Source organism: Schistocerca gregaria, chromosome 11 (assembly GCF_023897955.1).
Source record: "Schistocerca gregaria isolate iqSchGreg1 chromosome 11, iqSchGreg1.2, whole genome shotgun sequence".
NCBI classification, from domain to species: domain Eukaryota; kingdom Metazoa; phylum Arthropoda; class Insecta; order Orthoptera; family Acrididae; genus Schistocerca; species Schistocerca gregaria.
This window is the reverse complement of record NC_064930.1, coordinates 8,948,757-8,973,791: the sequence shown is the minus strand read 5'-3', so window position 1 is coordinate 8,973,791 and position 25,035 is coordinate 8,948,757.

The window sequence follows — 25,035 nt, the reverse complement described above, 5'->3', positions numbered from 1 at the left end:
AGACCAGTAGTAGATTCCGATGCACATCTGGAGGCATTCTGTAATCTGTGGTCTATCCGGGTGTTGATGAAACATAGAAATGGCATCGGCATTGAATACAACAGTCACCATGCGCATGCTCCTCCATGGGAGTAATGTCTCAAACAGTCTACGCCTTGATCGTTCCCTGGAAGACCAGTAGTAGTTTCCGATGTTATCTGAAGGCATTCTGTAATCTGTGGACAATCAGAGTGTTGTTCGAACACAGAAATTGCATCGCGATTTGATACAAGAGTCACCATGCGCACTTTCCTCCATGGGAGTAATGTCTCAAACAGTCTACGCTTTCATCGTTCCCAGGAAGACCAGTAGTAGCTTCCATTGCACATGTGGTGGCATTCTGTAATCAGTGGACTATCAGAGTGTTGATGAAACACAGAAATTGCATCGGGATTGAATACAACAGTCACCATCCACACTTTCTTCCATGGGAGTAATGTCTGAAACAGTCCACGCTTTGATCGTTCCCTGGAAGAACAGTAGTAGTTTCCGATGCACATCTGGTGGCATATGTAATCTGTGGACTATCATAGTGTTGATGGAACACAGAAATTGTATGGGGATTGAATACATCAGACAACATGCGCACTTTCCTCCACAGGACTAATGTCCCAAACAGTCTATCCTTTGATCGTTCCCTGGAAGACCAGTAGTAGTTTCCGATGCACATCTGGAGGCATTCTGTAATCTGTGGACTATGATAGTGTTGATGAAACAGAAATTGCATCGGGATTGAATACAACAGTCACCATGCGCCCTTTCCTCCATGGGAGTAATGTCTGAAACAGTCTACGCTTTGATCGTTCCCTGGAAGACCAGTAATATTTCCGATGCACATCTCGATTCAATCTGTAATCTGTGGACTATCAGAGTGTTGATGAAACGCAGAAATTGCATCGGGATTGAATACAACAGTCATCATGCGTACATTTCTCCATGGTGGTAATGTCTCAAACTGTCATCGCAATGGTCGTTCCCAGTAGACCAGTATTAGTTTCGGATGCACATCTGGAGGCATTCAGTAATCTGTGGACTATCCGAGTGTTGATGAAACACAGAAATTGCATCGGGATTGAATACAACAGTCACCATGCGCACTTTCCTCCATGGGAGTAATGTCTCAAACAGTCTACGCTTTGGTCGTTCCCTGGAAGACCAGTAGTAGTTTCGATTCACATCTAGAGGCATTTTGTAATCAGTGGACCTTCAAAGTGTTGATGAAACACAGAAATTGCATCGGCATTGAATACAACAGTCACCATGCGCACCTTCCTCCATGGGAGTAATGTCTCGAACAGTCTACGCCTTGATTGTTCCCTGGAAGAATAGTAGTAGTTTCCGATGCACATCTGGAGGCATTCTGTAATCTGTGGTCTATCCGGGTGTTGATGAAACATAGAAGTGGCATCAGCATTGAATACAACAGTCACCATGCGCACGCTCCTCCATGGGAGTAATGTCTCAAACAGTCTATGCCTTGATCGTTCCCTGGAAGACCAGTAGCAGTTTCCGATGTTATCTGAAGGCGATCTGTAATCTGTGGACAATCAGAGTGTTGTTGAAACACAGAAATTGCATCGCGATTTGATACAAGAGTCACCATGCGCACTTTCCTCCATGGGAGTAATGTCTCAAACAGTCTACGCTTTCATCGTTCCCAGGAAGACCAGTAGTAGCTTCCATTGCACATGTGGTGGCATTCTGTGATCTGTGGACTATCAGAGTGTTGATGAAACACAGAAATTGCATCGGGATTGAATACAACAGTCACCATCCACACTTTCTTCCATGGGAGTAATGTCTGAAACGGTCCACGCTTTGATCGTTCCCTGGAAGAACAGTAGTAGTTTCCGATGCACATCTGGTGGCATTATGTAATCTGTGGACTATCAGAGTGTTGATGGAACACAGAAATAGTATGGGGATTGAATACAACAGTCACCATGCGCACTTTCCTGTACGGGAGTAATGTCCCAAACAGTCTATCCTTTGATCGTTCCCTGGAAGACCAGTAGTGGTTTCCGATGCACATCTTGAGGCATTCTGTAATCTGCGGACTATCATAGTGTTGATGAAACAAAAAAATTGCATCGGGATTGAATACAACAGTCACCATGCGCACTTTCTTCCATGGGAGTAATGTCTGAAACAGTCTACGCTTTGATCGTTCCCTGGAAGACCAGTAGTAGTTTCCGATGCACACCAGGAGGCAATCTGTAATCTGTGAACCTTCAAACTGTTGATGAAACACAGATATTGCATCGGCATTGAATACAACAGTCACCATGCGCACCTTTCTCCATGGGAGTAATGTCTCGAACAGTCTACGCCTTGATTGTTCCCTGGAAGACCAGTAGTAGTTTCCGATGCACATCTGGAGGCATTCTGTAATCTGTGGACCTTCAAAGTGTTGATGAAACACAGAAATTTCATCGGGATTGAATACAACCGGCACCATCCGTACATTTCTCCATGGGAGTAATGTCTCAGACTGTCATCGCTTTGATCGTTCCCTGAAGACCAGTTGTAGTTTCCGATGCACATCTGGAGGCAATCTGTAATCTGTGGACCTTCAAAGTGTTGATGAAACACAGAAATTGCATCATGAGTGAATACAACAGTCACCATGCGCACTTTCCTCCATGGGAGTAATGTCTGAAACAGTCTACGCTTTGATCGTTCCCTGGATGACCAGTAGTAGTTTCGATTCACATCTGGAGGCATTCTGTATTCTGTGGACCTTCAAAGTGTTGCTGAAACACAGGAATTGCATCGGGATTGAATACAACAGTCACCATTAGCATTTCCCTCCATGGGAGTAATGTCTCAAACAGTCTACGCCTTGATCGTTCCCTGGAAGACCAGTAGTAGTTTCCGATGTAATCTGAAGGCGATCTGTAATCTGTGGACAATCAGAGTGTTGTTGAAACACAGAAATTGCATCGCGATTTGATACAAGAGTCACCATGCGCACTTTCCTCCATGGGAGTAATATCTCAAACAGTCTACGCTTTCATCGTTCCCAGGAAGACCAGTAGTAGCTTCCATTGCACAAGTGGTGGCATTCTGTGATCTGTGGACTATCAGAGTGTTGATGAAACACAGAAATTCCATCGGGATTGAATACAACAGTCATCATCCACACTTTCTTCCATGGGAGTAATGTCTGAAACAGTCTACGCTTTGATCGTTCCCTGGATGACCAGTAGTAGTTTCGATTCACATCTGGAGGCATTCTGTATTCTGTGGACCTTCAAAGTGTTGCTGAAACACAGGAATTGCATCGGGATTGAATACAACAGTCACCATTAGCATTTCCCTAAATGGGAGTAATGTCTCAAACAGTCTACGCTTTGATCGTTCCCTGGAAGACCACTAGTAGTTACGATTCACATCTGGAGGCATTTTGTAATCTGTGGACCTTCAAAGTGTTGATGAAACACAGAAATTGCATCGGCATTGAATACAACATTCACCATGCGCACCTTCCTCCATGGGAGTAATGTCTCGAACAGTCTACGCCTTGATTGTTCCCTGGAAGACCAGTAGTAGTTTCCAATGCACATCTGGAGGCATTCTGTAATCTGTGGTCTATCCGTTTGTTGATGAAACATAGAAATGGCATCGGCATTGAATACAACAGTCACCATGCGCACGCTCCTCCATGGGAGTAATGTCTCAAACAGTCTACGCCTTGATCGTTCCCTGGAAGACCAGTAGTAGTTTCCGACGTTATCTGAAGGCATTCTGTAATCTGTGGACAATCAGAGTGTTGTTCGAACACAGAAATTGCATCGCGATTTGATACAAGAGTCACCATGCGCACTTTCCACCATGGGAGTAATGTCTCAAACAGTCTACGCTTTCATCGTTCCCAGGAAAACCAGTAGTAGCTTCCATTGCACATGTGGTGGCATTCTGTAATCAGTGGACTATCAGAGTGTTGATGAAACGCAGAAATTGCATCGGGATTGAATACAACAGTCACCATCCACACTTTCTTCCATGGGAGTAATGTCTGAAACAGTCCACGCTTTGATCGTTCCCTGGAAGAACAGTAGTAGTTTCCGATGCACATCTGGTGGCATATGTAATCTGTGGACTATCAGAGTGTTGATGGAACACAGAAATTGTATGGGGATTGAATACAACAGTCACCATGCGCACTTTCCTCCACGGGAGTAATGTCCCAAACAGTCTATCGTTTGATCGTTCCCTGGAAGACCAGTAGTAGTTTCCGATGCACATCTGGAGGCATTCTGTAATCTGTGGACTATCATAGTGTTGATGAAACAAAGAAATTGCATCGGGATTGAATACAACAGTCACCATGCGCACTTTCTTCCATGGGAGTAATGTCTGAAACAGTCTACGCTTTGATCGTTCCCTGGAAGACCAGTAGTAGTTTCCGATGCACATCTGGAGGCAATCTGTAATCTGTGAACCGTCAAAGTGTTGATGATTCACAAAAATTGCATCGGGATTGAATACAACAGTCACCATGCGCACTTGCCTCCATGTTAGTAATGACTCAAACAGTCTACGCATTGATCGTTCCCTGGAAGACCAGTAGTAGTTTCCGATGCACATCTGGAGGCATTCTCTAATCTGTGGACTATCATAGTGTTGATGAAACAGAAATTGCATCGGGATTGAATACAACAGTCACCATGCGCCCTTTCCTCCATGGGAGTAATGTCTGAAACAGTCTACGCTTTGATCGTTCCCTGGAAGACCATTAGTAGTTTCCGATGCACATCTCGAGGCAATCTGTAATCTGTGGACTATCACAGTGTTGATGAAACGCAGAAATTGCATCAGGATTGAATACAACAGGCACCATGCGTACATTTCTCCATGGTGGTAATGTCTCAAACTGTCATCGCTATGGTCGTTCCCTGTAGACCAGTATTAGTTTCGGATGCACATCTGGAGGCATTCAGTAATCTGTGGACTATCCGAGTGTTGATGAAACACAGAAATTGCATCGGGATTGAATACAACAGGCACCATGCGTACATTTCTCCATGGGAGTAATGTCTCAAACTGTCATCGCTTTGATCGTTCCCTGAGGACCAGTAGTAGTTTCCGATGCACATCTGGAGGCATTCTGTAATCTGTGGACTATCCGAGTGTTGATGAAACACAGAAATTCCATCGGCATTGAATACAACAGTCACCATGCGCACCTTCCTCCATGGGAGTAATGTCTCGAACAGTCTACGCCTTGATTGTTCCCTGGAAGACCAGTTGTAGTTTCCGATGCATATCTGGAGGAATTCTGTAATCTGTGGTCTATCCGGGTGTTGATGAAACATAGAAATGGCATCGGCATTGAATACAACAGTCACCATGCGCACCTTCCTCCATGGGAGAAATGTCTCGAACAGTCTACGCCTTGATTGTTCCCTGGAAGACAAGTAGTAATTTCCGATGCACATCTGGAGGCATTCTGTAATCTGTGGTCTATCCGGGTGTTGATGAAACATAGAAATGCTATCGGTATTGAATACAACAGTCACCATGCGCACGCTCCTCCATGGGAGTAATGTCTCAAACAGTCTATGCCTTGATCGTTCCCTGGAAGACCAGTAGCAGTTTCCGATGTTATCTGAAGGCGATCTGTAATCTGTGGACAATCAGAGTGTTGTTGAAACACAGAAATTGCATCGCGATTTGATACAAGAGTCACCATGCGCACTTTCCTCCATGGGAGTAATGTCTCAAACAGTCTACGCTTTCATCGTTCCCAGGAAGACCAGTAGTAGCTTCCATTGCACATGTGGTGGCATTCTGTGATCTGTGGACTATCAGAGTGTTGATGAAACACAGAAATTGCATCGGGATTGAATACAACAGTCACCATCCACACTTTCTTCCATGGGAGTAATGTCTGAAACGGTCCACGCTTTGATCGTTCCCTGGAAGAACAGTAGTAGTTTCCGATGCACATCTGGTGGCATTATGTAATCTGTGGACTATCAGAGTGTTGATGGAACACAGAAATAGTATGGGGATTGAATACAACAGTCACCATGCGCACTTTCCTGTACGGGAGTAATGTCCCAAACAGTCTATCCTTTGATCGTTCCCTGGAAGACCAGTAGTGGTTTCCGATGCACATCTTGAGGCATTCTGTAATCTGCGGACTATCATAGTGTTGATGAAACAAAAAAATTGCATCGGGATTGAATACAACAGTCACCATGCGCACTTTCTTCCATGGGAGTAATGTCTGAAACAGTCTACGCTTTGATCGTTCCCTGGAAGACCAGTAGTAGTTTCCGATGCACACCAGGAGGCAATCTGTAATCTGTGAACCTTCAAACTGTTGATGAAACACAGATATTGCATCGGCATTGAATACAACAGTCACCATGCGCACCTTTCTCCATGGGAGTAATGTCTCGAACAGTCTACGCCTTGATTGTTCCCTGGAAGACCAGTAGTAGTTTCCGATGCACATCTGGAGGCATTCTGTAATCTGTGGACCTTCAAAGTGTTGATGAAACACAGAAATTTCATCGGGATTGAATACAACCGGCACCATCCGTACATTTCTCCATGGGAGTAATGTCTCAAACTGTCATCGCTTTGATCGTTCCCTGAAGACCAGTTGTAGTTTCCGATGCACATCTGGAGGCAATCTGTAATCTGTGGACCTTCAAAGTGTTGATGAAACACAGAAATTGCATCATGAGTGAATACAACAGTCACCATGCGCACTTTCCTCCATGGGAGTAATGTCTGAAACAGTCTACGCTTTGATCGTTCCCTGGATGACCAGTAGTAGTTTCGATTCACATCTGGAGGCATTCTGTATTCTGTGGACCTTCAAAGTGTTGCTGAAACACAGGAATTGCATCGGGATTGAATACAACAGTCACCATTAGCATTTCCCTCCATGGGAGTAATGTCTCAAACAGTCTACGCCTTGATCGTTCCCTGGAAGACCAGTAGTAGTTTCCGATGTAATCTGAAGGCGATCTGTAATCTGTGGACAATCAGAGTGTTGTTGAAACACAGAAATTGCATCGCGATTTGATACAAGAGTCACCATGCGCACTTTCCTCCATGGGAGTAATATCTCAAACAGTCTACGCTTTCATCGTTCCCAGGAAGACCAGTAGTAGCTTCCATTGCACAAGTGGTGGCATTCTGTGATCTGTGGACTATCAGAGTGTTGATGAAACACAGAAATTCCATCGGGATTGAATACAACAGTCACCATCCACACTTTCTTCCATGGGAGTAATGTCTGAAACAGTCTACGCTTTGATCGTTCCCTGGATGACCAGTAGTAGTTTCGATTCACATCTGGAGGCATTCTGTATTCTGTGGACCTTCAAAGTGTTGCTGAAACACAGGAATTGCATCGGGATTGAATACAACAGTCACCATTAGCATTTCCCTAAATGGGAGTAATGTCTCAAACAGTCTACGCTTTGATCGTTCCCTGGAAGACCACTAGTAGTTACGATTCACATCTGGAGGCATTTTGTAATCTGTGGACCTTCAAAGTGTTGATGAAACACAGAAATTGCATCGGCATTGAATACAACATTCACCATGCGCACCTTCCTCCATGGGAGTAATGTCTCGAACAGTCTACGCCTTGATTGTTCCCTGGAAGACCAGTAGTAGTTTCCAATGCACATCTGGAGGCATTCTGTAATCTGTGGTCTATCCGTTTGTTGATGAAACATAGAAATGGCATCGGCATTGAATACAACAGTCACCATGCCCACGCTCCTCCATGGGAGTAATGTCTCAAACAGTCTACGCCTTGATCGTTCCCTGGAAGACCAGTAGTAGTTTCCGACGTTATCTGAAGGCATTCTGTAATCTGTGGACAATCAGAGTGTTGTTCGAACACAGAAATTGCATCGCGATTTGATACAAGAGTCACCATGCGCACTTTCCACCATGGGAGTAATGTCTCAAACAGTCTACGCTTTCATCGTTCCCAGGAAAACCAGTAGTAGCTTCCATTGCACATGTGGTGGCATTCTGTAATCAGTGGACTATCAGAGTGTTGATGAAACGCAGAAATTGCATCGGGATTGAATACAACAGTCACCATCCACACTTTCTTCCATGGGAGTAATGTCTGAAACAGTCCACGCTTTGATCGTTCCCTGGAAGAACAGTAGTAGTTTCCGATGCACATCTGGTGGCATATGTAATCTGTGGACTATCAGAGTGTTGATGGAACACAGAAATTGTATGGGGATTGAATACAACAGTCACCATGCGCACTTTCCTCCACGGGAGTAATGTCCCAAACAGTCTATCGTTTGATCGTTCCCTGGAAGACCAGTAGTAGTTTCCGATGCACATCTGGAGGCATTCTGTAATCTGTGGACTATCATAGTGTTGATGAAACAAAGAAATTGCATCGGGATTGAATACAACAGTCACCATGCGCACTTTCTTCCATGGGAGTAATGTCTGAAACAGTCTACGCTTTGATCGTTCCCTGGAAGACCAGTAGTAGTTTCCGATGCACATCTGGAGGCAATCTGTAATCTGTGAACCGTCAAAGTGTTGATGATTCACAAAAATTGCATCGGGATTGAATACAACAGTCACCATGCGCACTTGCCTCCATGTTAGTAATGACTCAAACAGTCTACGCATTGATCGTTCCCTGGAAGACCAGTAGTAGTTTCCGATGCACATCTGGAGGCATTCTCTAATCTGTGGACTATCATAGTGTTGATGAAACAGAAATTGCATCGGGATTGAATACAACAGTCACCATGCGCCCTTTCCTCCATGGGAGTAATGTCTGAAACAGTCTACGCTTTGATCGTTCCCTGGAAGACCATTAGTAGTTTCCGATGCACATCTCGAGGCAATCTGTAATCTGTGGACTATCACAGTGTTGATGAAACGCAGAAATTGCATCAGGATTGAATTCAACAGGCACCATGCGTACATTTCTCCATGGTGGTAATGTCTCAAACTGTCATCGCTATGGTCGTTCCCTGTAGACCAGTATTAGTTTCGGATGCACATCTGGAGGCATTCAGTAATCTGTGGACTATCCGAGTGTTGATGAAACACAGAAATTGCATCGGGATTGAATACAACAGGCACCATGCGTACATTTCTCCATGGGAGTAATGTCTCAAACTGTCATCGCTTTGATCGTTCCCTGAAGACCAGTAGTAGTTTCCGATGCACATCTGGAGGCATTCTGTAATCTGTGGACTATCCGAGTGTTGATGAAACACAGAAATTCCATCGGCATTGAATACAACAGTCACCATGCGCACCTTCCTCCATGGGAGTAATGTCTCGAACAGTCTACGCCTTGATTGTTCCCTGGAAGACCAGTTGTAGTTTCCGATGCATATCTGGAGGAATTCTGTAATCTGTGGTCTATCCGGGTGTTGATGAAACATAGAAATGGCATCGGCATTGAATACAACAGTCACCATGCGCACGCTCCTCCATGGGAGTAATGTCTCAAACAGTCTACGCCTTGATCGTTCCCTGGAAGACCAGTAGTAGTTTCCGATGTTATCTGAAGGCATTCTGTAATCTGTGGACATCAGAGTGTTGTTGAAACACAGAAATTGCATCGCGATTTGATACAAGAGTCACCATGCGCACTTTCCTCCATGGGAGTAATGTCTCAAGCACTTTACGCTTTCATCGTTCCCATGAAGACCAGCAGTAGTTTCCGATGCACATTTGGTGGCATTCTGTAATCTGTGGACTATCAGATTGTTGATGAAACACAGAAATAGCATCGGGATTGAATACAACAGTCACCATCCACTCTTTCTTCCATGGGAGTAATGTCTGAAACAGTCCACGCTTTGATCGTTCCCTGGAAGAACAGTAGTAGTTTCCGATGCACATCTGGTGGCATTATGTAATCTGTGGACTATCAGAGTGTTGATGGAACACAGAAATTGCATGGGGATTGAATACAACAGTCACCATGCGCACTTTCCTCCACGGGAGTAATGTCCCAAACAGTCTATCGTTTGATCGTTCCCTGGAAGACCTGTAGTAGTTTCCGATGCACATATGGAGGCATTCTGTAATCTGTTTACTATCATAGTGTTGATGAAACAAAGAAATTGCATCGGGATTGAATACAACAGTCACCATGCGCACTTTCTTCCATGGGAGTAATGTCTGAAACAGTCTACGCTTTGATCGTTCCCTGGAAGACCAGTAGTAGTTTCCGATGCACATCTGGAGGCAATCTGTAATCTGTGGACCTTCAAAGTGTTGATGAAACACAAAAATTGCATCGGGATTGAATACAACAGTCACCATGCGCACTTTCCTCCATGTTAGTAATGTCTTAAACAGTCTACGCATTGATCGTTCCCTGGAAGACCAGTAGTAGTTTCCGATGCACATCTGGAGGCATTCTGTAATCTGTGGAATATCATAGTGTTGATGAAACAGAAATTGCATCGGGATTGAATACAACAGTCACCATGCGCCCTTTCCTCCATGGGAGTAATGTCTGAAACAGTCTTCGCTTTGATCGTTCCCTGGAAGACCAGTAATATTTTCCGATGCACATCTGGAGGCAATCTGTAATCTGTGGACTATCAGAGTGTTAGAGTGTTGATGAAACGCAAAATTGCATCGGGATTGAATACAACAGGCACCATGCGTACATTTCTCCATGGTGGTCATGTCTCAAACTGTCATCGCTATGGTCGTTCCCTGTAGACCAGTATTAGCTTCGGATGCACATCTGGAGGCATTCAGTAATCTGTGGACTATCCGAGTGTTGATGAAACACAGAAATTGCATCGGGATTGAATACAACAGGCACCATGCGTACATTTCTATATGGGAGTAATGTCTCAAACTGTCATCGCTTTGAACGTTCCCTGAAGACCAGTAGTAGTTTCCGATGCACATCTGGAGGCATTCTGTAATCTGTGGACTATCCGAGTGTTGATGAAACACAGAAATTGCATCGGCATTGAATACAACAGTCACCATGCGCACCTTCCTCCATGGGAGAAATGTCTCGAACAGTCTACGCCTTGATTGTTCCCTGGAAGACAAGTAGTAATTTCCGATGCACATCTGGAGGCATTCTGTAATCTGTGGTCTATCCGGGTGTTGATGAAACATAGAAATGCTATCGGTATTGAATACAACAGTCACCATGCGCACGCTCCTCCATGGGAGTAATGTCTCAAACAGTCTACGCCTTGATCGTTACCTGGAAGACCAGTAGTAGTTTCCGATGTTATCTGAAGACATTCTGTAATCTATGGACATCAGAGTGTTGTTGAAACACAGAAATTGCATCGCGATTTGATACAAGAGTCACCATGCGCACTTTCCTCCATGGGAGTAATGCCTCAAACAGTCTACGCTTTCATCGTTCCCAGGAAGACCAGTAGTAGTTTCCGATGCACATGTGGTGGCATTCTGTAATCTGTGGACTATCAGAGTGTTGATGGAACACAGACATTGTATGGGTATTGAATACAACAGTCACCATGCGCACTTTCCTCCACGGGAGTAATGTCCCAAACAGTCTATCTTTTGATCGTTCCCTGGAAGACCAGTAGTAGTTTGCGATGCACATCTGGAGGCATTCTGTAATCTGTGGACTATCATAGTGTTGATGAAACAAAGAAATTGAATCGGGATTGAATACAACTGTCACCATGCGCACTTTCTTCCATGGGAGTAATGTCTGAAACAGTCTACGCTTTGATCGTTCCCTGGAAGACCAGTAGTAGTTTCCGATGCACATCTGGAGGCAATCTGTAATCTGTGGACCTTTCAAAGTGTTGATGAAACACAAATATTGCATCGGGATTGAATACAACAGTCACCATGCGCACTTTCCTCCATGTTAGTAATGTCTCAAACAGTCTACGCATTGATCGTTCCCTGGAAGACCAGTAGTAGTTTCCGATGCACATCTGGAGGCATTTTGTAATCTGTGGACTATCATAGTGTTGATGAAACAGAAATTGCATCCGGATTGAATACAACAGTCACCATGCGCCCATTCCTCCATGGGAGTAATGTCTGAAACAGTCTACGCTTTAATCGTTCCCTGGAAGACCAGTAATATTTTCCGATGCACTTCTGGAGGCAATCTGTAATCTGTGGACTATCACAGTGTTGATGAAACGCAGAAATTGCATCGGGATTGAATACAACAGGCACCATGCGTACATTTCTCCATAGTGGTAATGTCTCAAACTGTCATCGCTATGGTCGTTCCCTGTAGACCAGTATTAGTTTCGGATGCACTTCTGGAGGCATTCAGTAATCTGTGGACTATCCAAGTGTTGATAAAACACAGAAATTGCATCGGGATTGAATACAACAGGTACCATGCGTACATTTCTCCATGGGAGTAATGTCTCAAACTGTCATCGCTTTGATCGTTCCCTGAAGACCAGTAGTAGTTTCCGATTCACATCTGGATTCATTCTGTAATCTGTGGACTATCCGAGTGTTGATGAAACACAGAATTTGCATCGGGATTGAATACAACGGTCACCATGACCACTTTCCTCCGTGGAAGTAATGTCTCAAACAGTCTACGCTATGATCGTTCCCTGGAAGTCCAGTAGTAGTTTCGATTCACATCTGGAGGCATTCTGTAATCTGTGGACCTTCAAAGTGTTGATGAAGCACAGAAATTGCATCGGGATTGAATACAACAGTCACCATCCGCATTTCCCTCCATGGGAGTAATGTCTCAAACCGTCTACGCTTTGATCGTTCCCAGGAAGACCAGCAGTAGTTTCCGATGCACATCTGGAGGCGTTCTGTAATCTGTGGACCTTCAAAGTGTTGATGAAACACAGAAATTGCATCGGGATTGAATACAACCGGCACCATGCGTACATTTCCCCATGGGAGTAATGTCTCAAACTGTCATCGCTTTGATCGTTCCCTGAAGACCAGTAGTAGTTTCCGATTCACATCTGGATTCATTCTGTAATCTGTGGACTATCCGAGTGTTGATGAAACACAGAATTTGCATCGGGATTGAATACAACGGTCACCATGACCACTTTCCTCCGTGGAAGTAATGTCTCAAACAGTCTACGCTATGATCGTTCCCTGGAAGTCCAGTAGTAGTTTCGATTCACATCTGGAGGCATTCTGTAATCTGTGGACCTTCAAAGTGTTGATGAAGCACAGAAATTGCATCGGGATTGAATACAACAGTCACCATCCGCATTTCCCTCCATGGGAGTAATGTCTCAAACCGTCTACGCTTTGATCGTTCCCAGGAAGACCAGCAGTAGTTTCCGATGCACATCTGGAGGCGTTCTGTAATCTGTGGACCTTCAAAGTGTTGATGAAACACAGAAATTGCATCGGGATTGAATACAACCGGCACCATGCGTACATTTCCCCATGGGAGTAATGTCTCAAACTGTCATCGCTTTGATCGTTCCCTGAAGACCAGTAGTAGTTTCCGATGCATATCTGGAGGCAATCTGTAATCTGTGGACCTTCAACGTGTTGATGAAACACAGAAATTGCATCATGAGTGAATACAACAGTCACCATTCGCACTTTCCTCCATGGGAGTAATGTATGAAACCGTCTACGCTTTGATTGTTCCCTGAAGACCACTAGTAGTTTCTCATGCACATCTGGAGGCATTTTGTGATCTGTGGACTATCAGAATGTTGATGAATAACAGAAATTGCATCGGGATTGAATACAACAGTCAATATTCGCACTTTCCTAGATGGGAGTAATGTCTCAAACAGCATACGCTTTGATCGTTCCCTGGAAGACCAGTAGTAGTTTCCGATGCACATCTGGAGGCATTCAGTAATCTGTGGACTATCCGAGTGTTGATGAAACACAGAAATTGCATCGGGATTGAATACAACAGGCACAATGCGTACATTTCTATATGGGAGTAATGTCTCAAACTGTCATCGCTTTGAACGTTCCCTGAAGACCAGTAGTAGTTTCCGATGCACATCTGGAGGCATTCTGTAATCTGTGGACTATCCGAGTGTTGATGAAACACAGAAATTGCATCGGCATTGAATACAACAGTCACCATGCGCACCTTCCTCCATGGGAGAAATGTCTCGAACAGTCTACGCCTTGATTGTTCCCTGGAAGACAAGTAGTAATTTCCGATGCACATCTGGAGGCATTCTGTAATCTGTGGTCTATCCGGGTGTTGATGAAACATAGAAATGCTATCGGTATTGAATACAACAGTCACCATGCGCACGCTCCTCCATGGGAGTAATGTCTCAAACAGTCTACGCCTTGATCGTTACCTGGAAGACCAGTAGTAGTTTCCGATGTTATCTGAAGACATTCTGTAATCTATGGACATCAGAGTGTTGTTGAAACACAGAAATTGCATCGCGATTTGATACAAGAGTCACCATGCGCACTTTCCTCCATGGGAGTAATGCCTCAAACAGTCTACGCTTTCATCGTTCCCAGGAAGACCAGTAGTAGTTTCCGATGCACATGTGGTGGCATTCTGTAATCTGTGGACTATCAGAGTGTTGATGGAACACAGACATTGTATGGGTATTGAATACAACAGTCACCATGCGCACTTTCCTCCACGGGAGTAATGTCCCAAACAGTCTATCTTTTGATCGTTCCCTGGAAGACCAGTAGTAGTTTGCGATGCACATCTGGAGGCATTCTGTAATCTGTGGACTATCATAGTGTTGATGAAACAAAGAAATTGAATCGGGATTGAATACAACTGTCACCATGCGCACTTTCTTCCATGGGAGTAATGTCTGAAACAGTCTACGCTTTGATCGTTCCCTGGAAGACCAGTAGTAGTTTCCGATGCACATCTGGAGGCAATCTGTAATCTGTGGACCTTTCAAAGTGTTGATGAAACACAAATATTGCATCGGGATTGAATACAACAGTCACCATGCGCACTTTCCTCCATGTTAGTAATGTCTCAAACAGTCTACGCATTGATCGTTCCCTGGAAGACCAGTAGTAGTTTCCGATGCACATCTGGAGGCATTTTGTAATCTGTGGACTATCATAGTGTTGATGAAACAGAAATTGCATCCGGATTGAATACAACAGTCACCATGCGCCCATTCCTCCATGGGAGTAATGTCTGAAACAGTCTACGCTTTAATCGTTCCCTGGAAGACCAGTAATATTTTCCGATGCACTTCTGGAGGCAATCTGTAATCTGTGGACTATCACAGTGTTGATGAAACGCAGAAATTGCATCGGGATTGAATACAACAGGCACCATGCGTACATTTCTCCATAGTGGTAATGTCTCAAACTGTCATCGCTATGGTCGTTCCCTGTAGACCAGTATTAGTTTCGGATGCACTTCTGGATTCATTCTGTAATCTGTGGACTATCCGAGTGTTGATGAAACACAGAATTTGCATCGGGATTGTATACAACAGGTACCATGCGTACATTTCTCCATGGGAGTAATGTCTCAAACTGTCATCGCTTTGATCGTTCCCTGAAGACCAGTAGTAGTTTCCGATTCACATCTGGATTCATTCTGTAATCTGTGGACTATCCGAGTGTTGATGAAACACAGAATTTGCATCGGGATTGAATACAACGGTCACCATGACCACTTTCCTCCGTGGAAGTAATGTCTCAAACAGTCTACGCTATGATCGTTCCCTGGAAGTCCAGTAGTAGTTTCGATTCACATCTGGAGGCATTCTGTAATCTGTGGACCTTCAAAGTGTTGATGAAGCACAGAAATTGCATCGGGATTGAATACAACAGTCACCATCCGCATTTCCCTCCATGGGAGTAATGTCTCAAACCGTCTACGCTTTGATCGTTCCCAGGAAGACCAGCAGTAGTTTCCGATGCACATCTGGAGGCGTTCTGTAATCTGTGGACCTTCAAAGTGTTGATGAAACACAGAAATTGCATCGGGATTGAATACAACCGGCACCATGCGTACATTTCCCCATGGGAGTAATGTCTCAAACTGTCATCGCTTTGATCGTTCCCTGAAGACCAGTAGTAGTTTCCGATTCACATCTGGATTCATTCTGTAATCTGTGGACTATCCGAGTGTTGATGAAACACAGAATTTGCATCGGGATTGAATACAACGGTCACCATGACCACTTTCCTCCGTGGAAGTAATGTCTCAAACAGTCTACGCTATGATCGTTCCCTGGAAGTCCAGTAGTAGTTTCGATTCACATCTGGAGGCATTCTGTAATCTGTGGACCTTCAAAGTGTTGATGAAGCACAGAAATTGCATTGGGATTGAATACAACAGTCACCATCCGCATTTCCCTCCATGGGAGTAATGTCTCAAACCGTCTACGCTTTGATCGTTCCCAGGAAGACCAGCAGTAGTTTCCGATGCACATCTGGAGGCGTTCTGTAATCTGTGGACCTTCAAAGTGTTGATGAAACACAGAAATTGCATCGGGATTGAATACAACCGGCACCATGCGTACATTTCCCCATGGGAGTAATGTCTCAAACTGTCATCGCTTTGATCGTTCCCTGAAGACCAGTAGTAGTTTCCGATGCATATCTGGAGGCAATCTGTAATCTGTGGACCTTCAACGTGTTGATGAAACACAGAAATTGCATCATGAGTGAATACAACAGTCACCATTCGCACTTTCCTCCATGGGAGTAATGTATGAAACCGTCTACGCTTTGATTGTTCCCTGAAGACCACTAGTAGTTTCTCATGCACATCTGGAGGCATTTTGTGATCTGTGGACTATCAGAATGTTGATGAATAACAGAAATTGCATCGGGATTGAATACAACAGTCAATATTCGCACTTTCCTAGATGGGAGTAATGTCTCAAACAGCATACGCTTTGATCGTTCCCTGGAAGACCAGTAGTAGTTTCCGATGCACATCTGGAGGCATTCTGTAATCTGTGGACAATCAGAGTGTTGATGAAACACAGAAATTCCATCGGGATTGAATACAACAGTCACCATGCGCCCATTCCTCCATGGGAGTAATGTCTGAAACAGTCTACGCTTTAATCGTTCCCTGGAAGACCAGTAATATTTTCCGATGCACTTCTGGAGGCAATCTGTAATCTGTGGACTATCACAGTGTTGATGAAACGCAGAAATTGCATCGGGATTGAATACAACAGGCACCATGCGTACATTTCTCCATAGTGGTAATGTCTCAAACTGTCATCGCTATGGTCGTTCCCTGTAGACCAGTATTAGTTTCGGATGCACTTCTGGAGGCATTCAGTAATCTGTGGACTATCCAAGTGTTGATAAAACACAGAAATTGCATCGGGATTGAATACAACAGGTACCATGCGTACATTTCTCCATGGGAGTAATGTCTCAAACTGTCATCGCTTTGATCGTTCCCTGAAGACCAGTAGTAGTTTCCGATTCACATCTGGATTCATTCTGTAATCTGTGGACTATCCGAGTATTGATGAAACACAGAATTTGCATCGGGATTGAATACAACGGTCACCATGACCACTTTCCTCCGTGGAAGTAATGTCTCAAACAGTCTACGCTATGATCGTTCCCTGGAAGTCCAGTAGTAGTTTCGATTCACATCTGGAGGCATTCTGTAATCTGTGGACCTTCAAAGTGTTGATGAAGCACAGAAATTGCATCGGGATTGAATACAACAGTCACCATCCGCATTTCCCTCCATGGGAGTAATGTCTCAAACCGTCTACGCTTTGATCGTTCCCAGGAAGACCAGCAGTAGTTTCCGATGCACATCTGGAGGCGTTCTGTAATCTGTGGACCTTCAAAGTGTTGATGAAACACAGAAATTGCATCGGGATTGAATACAACCGGCACCATGCGTACATTTCCCCATGTTAGTAATGTCTCAAACTGTCATCGCTTTGATCGTTCCCTGAAGACCAGTAGTAGTTTCCGATGCATATCTGGAGGCAATCTGTAATCTGTGGACCTTCAACGTGTTGATGAAACACAGAAATTGCATCATGAGTGAATACAACAGTCACCATTCGCACTTTCCTCCATGGGAGTAATGTATGAAACCGTCTACGCTTTGATTGTTCCCTGAAGACCACTAGTAGTTTCTCATGCACATCTGGAGGCATTTTGTGATCTGTGGACTATCAGAATGTTGATGAATAACAGAAATTGCATCGGGATTGAATACAACAGTCAATATTCGCACTTTCCTAGAAGGGAGTAATGTCTCAAACAGCATACGCTTTGATCGTTCCCTGGAAGACCAGTAGTAGTTTCCGATGCACATCTGGAGGCATTCTGTAATCTGTGGACTATCAGAGTGTTGATGAAACACAGAAATTCCATCGGGATTGAATACAACAGTCACCATGCGCACTTTCCTCCATGGGAGTAATGTCTCAAACAGTCTACGCTTTGATCGTTCCCTCGAAGACCAGTAGTAGTTTCCGATGCACATCTGGAGGCATTCTGTAATCTGTGGACCTTCAAAGTGTTGATGAAACACTGAAATTGAATCTTGAGTGAAAACAACAGTCACCATCCGCACTTTCCTCCATGGGAGTAATGTCTGAAACAGTCTACGCTTTCATCGTTCAAAGGAAGACCAGTAGTAGCTTCCATTGCACATGTGGTGGCATTCTGTAATCTGTGGACTATCGGAGTGTTGATGAAACACAGAAATTGCATCGGGATTGAATACAACAGTCACCATCCACACTTTCTTCCATGGGAGTAATGTCTGAAACAGTCCACGCTTTGAACGTTCCCTGGAAGAACAGTAGTAATTTCCGATGCACATCCGGTGGCATTATGCAATCTGTCGACTATCAGAGTGTTGATGGAACACAGAAATTGTATGGGGATTGAATACAACAGTCACCATGCGCACTTTCCTCCACGGGAGTAATGTCCCAAACAGTCTATCCTTTGATCGTTCCCTGGAAGACCAGTAGTAGTTTCCGATGCCCATCTGTAGGCATTCTGTAATCTGTGGACTATCATAGTGTTTATGAATCAAAGAAATTGCATCGGGATTGAATACAACAGTCACCATGCGCACTTTCTTCATGGGAGTAATGTCTGAAACAGTCTACGCTTTGATCGTTCCCTGGAAGACCAGTAGTAGTTTCCGATGCACATCTGGAGGCAATCTGTAATCTGTGAACCTTCAAAGTGTTGATGAAACACAAAAATTGTATCGGGATTGAATACAACAGTCACCAAGCGCACTTTCCTTTTTGTTAGTAATGTCTCAAAAAGTGACGCATTGATCGTTTCCTGGAAGACCAGTAGTGGTTTCCGATGCATATCTGGAGGCATTCTGTAATCTGTGGACTATCATAGTGATGATGAAACAGAAATTGCATCGGGATTGAATACAACAGTCACCATGAGCCCGTTCCTCCATGGGAGTAATGTCTGATACAGTCTACGCTTTGATCGTTCCCTGGAAGACCAGTAATATTTTCCGATGCATATCTCGAGGCAATCTGTAATCTGTGGACTATCAGAGTGTTGATGAAACGCAGAAAATGCATCGGGATTGAATACAACAGGCACCATGCGTACATTTCTCCATGGTGGTAATGTCTCAAACTGTCATCGCTATGGTCGTTCCCTGTAGACCAGTATTAGTTTCGGATGCACATCTGGAGGCATTCAGTAATATGTGGACTATCCGAGTGTTGATGAAACACAGAAATTGCATCGGGATTGAATACAACAGGCACCATGCGTACATTTCTCCATGGGAGTAATGTCTCAAACTGTCATCGCTTTGATCGTTCCCTGAAGACCAGTAGTAGTTTCCGATGCACATCTGGAGGCAATCTGTAATCTGTGGACCTTCAAAGTGTTGATGAAACACAGAAATTGCATCATGAGTGAATACAACAGTCACCATCCGCACTTTCCTCCATGGGAGTATTGTCTGAAACAGTCTACGATTTGATCGTTCCCTGGAAGACCAGTAGTAGTTTCCGATGCACATCTCGAGGCAATCTGTAATCTGTGGACTATCAGAGTGTTGATGAAACGCAGAAATTGCATCGGGATTGAATACAACAGGCACCATGCGCACATTTCTCCACGGTGGTAATGTCTCAAACTGTCATCGCTATGGTCGTTCCCTGTAGACCAGTATTAGTTTCGGATGCACATCTGGAGGCATTCAGTAATCTGTGGACTATCCGAGTGTTAATGAAACACAGAAATTGCATCGGGATTGAATACAACAGGCACCATGCGTACATTTCTCCATGGGAGTAATGTCTCAAACTGTCATCGTTTTGATCGTTCCCTGAAGACCAGTAGTAGTTTCCGATGCACATCTGGAGGCATTCTGTAATCTGTGGACCATCCGAGTGTTGATGAAACACAGAAATTGCATAGGCATTGAATACAACAGTCACCATGCGCACCTTCCTCCATGGGAGTAATGTCTCGAACAGTCTACGCCTTGATTGTTCCCTGGAAGACCTGTAGTAGTTTCCGATGCACATCTGGAGGCATTCTGTAATCTGTGGTCTATCCGGGTGTTGATGAAACATAGAAATGGCAACGGCATTGAATACAACAGTCACCATGCGCACTCTCCTCCATGGGAGTAATGTCTCAAGCAGTCTACGCCTTGATCGTTCCCTGGATGACCAGTAGTAGTTTCCGATGTTATGTGAAGGCATTCTGTAATCTGTGGACATCAGAGTGTTGTTGAAACACAGATATTGCATCGCGATTTGATACAAGGGTCACCATGTGCACTTTCCTCCATGGGAGTAATGTCTCAAACAGTCTACGCTTTCATCGTTCCCAGGAAGACCAGTAGTAGTTTCTGATGCACATGTGGTGCATTCTGTAATCTGTGGACTATCAGAGTGTTGATGAAACACAGAAATTGCATCGGGATTGAATACAACAGTCATCATCCACTCTTTCTTCCATGGGAGTAATGTCTGAAACAGTCCACGATTTGATCGCTCCCTGGAAGAACAGTAGTAGTTTCCGATGCACATCTGGTGGCATTATGTAATCTGAAGACTATCAGAGTGATGATGGAACACAGAAATTGTATGGGGATTGAATACAACAGTCACCATGCGCACTTTCCTCCACGGGAGTAATGTCCCAAACAGTCTATCGTTTGATCGTTCCCTGGAAGACCAGTAGTAGTTTCCGATTCACATCTGGAGCCATTCTGTAATCTGTGGACTATCATAGTGTTGATGAAACAGAGAAATTGCATCGGGATTGAATACAACAGTCACCATGCGCACTTTCTTTCATGGGAGTAATGTCTGAAATAGTCTACGCTTTGATCGTTCCCTAGAAGACCAGTAGTAGTTTCCGATGCACATCTGGAGGCAATCTGTAAACTGTGGACCTTCAAAGTGTTGATGAAACACAAAAATTGCATCGGGATTGAATACAACAGTCACCATGCGCACTTTCCTCCATGTTAGTAATGTCTCAAACAGTCTACGCATTGCATGGAAGACCAGTAGTAGTTTCCGATGCACATCTGGAGGCATTCTGTAATCTGTGGACTATCATAGTGTTGATGAAACAGAAATTGCATCGGCATTTAATACAACAGTCACCATGCGCCCTTTCCTTTATGGGTGTAATGTCTCAAACAGTCTACGCTTTGATCGTTCCCTGGAAGACCAGTAATATTTTCCGATGCACATCTCGAGGCAATCTGTAATCTGTGGACTGTCAGAGTGTTGATGAAACGCAGAAATTGCATCGGGATTGAATACAACAGGCACCATGCGTACATTTCTCCATGGTGGTAATGTCTCAAACTGTCATCGCTATGGTCGTTCCCTGTAGACCAGTATTAGTTTCGGGTGCACTTCTGTAGCCATTCAGTAATCTGTGGACTATCCGAGTGTTGATGAAACACAGAAATTGCATCGGGATTGAATACAACAGGCACCATGCGTACATTTCTCCATGGGAGTAATTTCTCAAACTGTCATCGCTTTGATCGTTCCCTGAAGACCAGTAGTAGTTTCCGATTCACATCTGGATTCATTCTGTAATCTGTGGACTATCAGACTGTTGATGAATAACAGAAATTGCATCGGGATTGAATACAACAGTCAATATTCGCACTTTCCTAGATGGGAGTAATGTCTCAAACAGCATACGGTTTGATCGTTCCCTGGAAGACCAGTAGTAGTTTCCGATGCACATCTGGAGGCATTCTGTAATCTGTGGACTATCATAGTGTTGATGAAACAAAGAAATAGCATCGGGATTGAATACAACAGTCACCATGCGCACTTTCTTCCATGGGTGTAATGTCTGAAACAGTCTACGCTTTGATCGTTCCCTGGAAGACCAGTAGTAGTTTCCGATGCACATCTGGAGGCAATCTGTAATCTGTGGACCTTCAAAGTGTTGATGAAACACAAAAATTGCATCGGGATTGAATACAACAGTCACCATGCGCACTTTCCTCCATGTTAGTAATGTCTCAAACAGTCTACGCATTGATCGTTCCCTGGAAGACCAGTAGTAGTTTCCGATGCACATCTGGAGGCATTCTGTAATCTGTGGACTATCATAGTGTTGATGAAACAGAAATAGCATCGGGATTGAATACAACAGTCACCATGCGCCCTTTCCTCCATGGGAGTAATGTCTGAAACAGTCTACGCTTCGATCGTTCCCTGGAAGACCAGTAATATTTTCCGATGGACATCTGGAGGCAATCTGTAATCTGTGGACTATCAGAGTGTTGATGAAACACAGAAATTCCATCGGGATTGAATACAACAGTCACCATGCGCACTTTCCGACATGGGAGTAATTCTCAAACAGTCTACGCTTTGATCGTTCCCTCGAAGACCAGTAGTAGTTTCCGATGCACATCTGGAGGCATTCTGTAATCTGTGGACCTTCAAAGTGTTGATGAAACACTGAAATTGAATCTTGAGTGAAAACAACAGTCACCATGCGTACATTTCTCCATGGTGGTAATGTCTCAAACTGTCATCGCTATGGTCGTTCCCTGTAGACCAGTATTATTTTCGGATGCACATCTGGAGGCATTCAGTAATATGTGGACTATCCGAGTGTTGATGAAACACAGAAATTGCATCGGGATTGAATACAACAGGCACCATGCGTACATTTCTCCATGGGAGTAATGTTTCAAACTGTCATCGCTTTGATCGTTCCCTGAAGACCAGTAGTAGTTTCCGATGCACATCTGGAGGCAATCTGTAATCTGTGGACCATCAAAGTGTTGATGAAACACAGAAATTGCATCATGAGTGAATACAACAGTCACCATCCGCACTTTCCTCCATGGGAGTATTGTCTGAAACAGTCTACGATTTGATCGTTCCCTGGAAGACCAGTAATATTTTCCGATGCACATCTCGAGGCAATCTGTAATCTGTGGACTATCAGAGTGTTGATGAAACGCAGAAATTGCATCGGGATTGAATACAACAGGCACCATGCGTACATTTCTCCATGGTGGTAATGTCTCAAACTGTCATCGCTATGGTCGTTCCCTGAAGACCAGTAGTAGTTTCCGATACACATCTGGAGGCATTCTGTAATCTGTGGACTATCCGAGTGTTGATAAAACACAGAAATTGCATCGGCATTGAATACAACAGTCACCATGCGCACCTTCCTCTATGGGAGTAATGTCTCGAACAGTCTACGCCTTGATTGTTCCCTGGAAGACCAGTAGTAGTTTCCGATGCACATCTGGAGGTATTCTGTAATCTGTGGACTATCCGGGTGTTGTTGAAACATAGAAATGGCATCGGCATTGAATACAACAGTCACCATGCGCACGCTCCTCCATGGGAATAATGTCTCAAACAGTCTACGCCTTGATCGTTCCCTGGAAGACCAGTAGTAGTTTCCGATGTTATCTAAAGGCATTCTGTAATCTGTGGACAATCAGAGTGTTGTTGAAACACAGAAATTGCATCGCGATTTGATACAAGAGTCACCATGCGCACTTTCCTCCATGGGAGTAATGTCTCAAACAGTCTACGCTTTCATCGTTCCCAGGAAGACCAGTAGTAGTTTCCGAAGCACATGTGGTGGCATTCTGTAATCTGTGGACTATCAGAGTGTTGATGAAACACAGAAATTGCATCGGGATTGAATACAACAGTCACCATCCACACTTTTTTCCATGGGAGTAATGTCTGAAACAGTCCACGCTTTGATCGTTCCCTGGATGAACAGTAGTAGTTTCCGATGCACATCTCGTGGCATTATGTAATCTGTGGTCTATCAGAGTGTTGATGGAACACAGAAATTGTATGGGGATTGAATACAACAGTCACCATGCGCACTTACCTCCACGGGAGTAATGTCCCAAACAGTCTATCCTTTGATCGTTCCCTGGAAGACCAGTAGTAGTTTCCGATGCACATCTGGAGGCATTCTGTAATCTGTGGACTATCATAGTGTTGATGAAACAAAGAAATAGCATCGGGATTGAATACAACAGTCACCATGCGCACTTTCTTCCATGGGTGTAATGTCTGAAACAGTCTACGCTTTGATCGTTCCCTGGAAGACCAGTAGTAGTTTCCGATGCACATCTGGAGGCATTCTGTAATCTGTGGACTATCATAGTGTTGATGAAACAGAAATAGCATCGGGATTGAATACAACAGTCACCATGCGCCCTTTCCTCCATGGGAGTAATGTCTGAAACAGTCTACGCTTCGATCGTTCCCTGGAAGACCAGTAATATTTTCCGATGGACATCTGGAGGCAATCTGTAATCTGTGGACTATCAGAGTGTTGATGAAACACAGAAATTCCATCGGGATTGAATACAACAGTCACCATGCGCACTTTCCGACATGGGAGTAATTCTGAAACAGTCTACGCTTTGATCGTTCCCTCGAAGACCAGTAGTAGTTTCCGATGCACATCTGGAGGCATTCTGTAATCTGTGGACCTTCAAAGTGTTGATGAAACACTGAAATTGAATCTTGAGTGAAAACAACAGTCACCATGCGTACATTTCTCCATGGTGGTAATGTCTCAAACTGTCATCGCTAT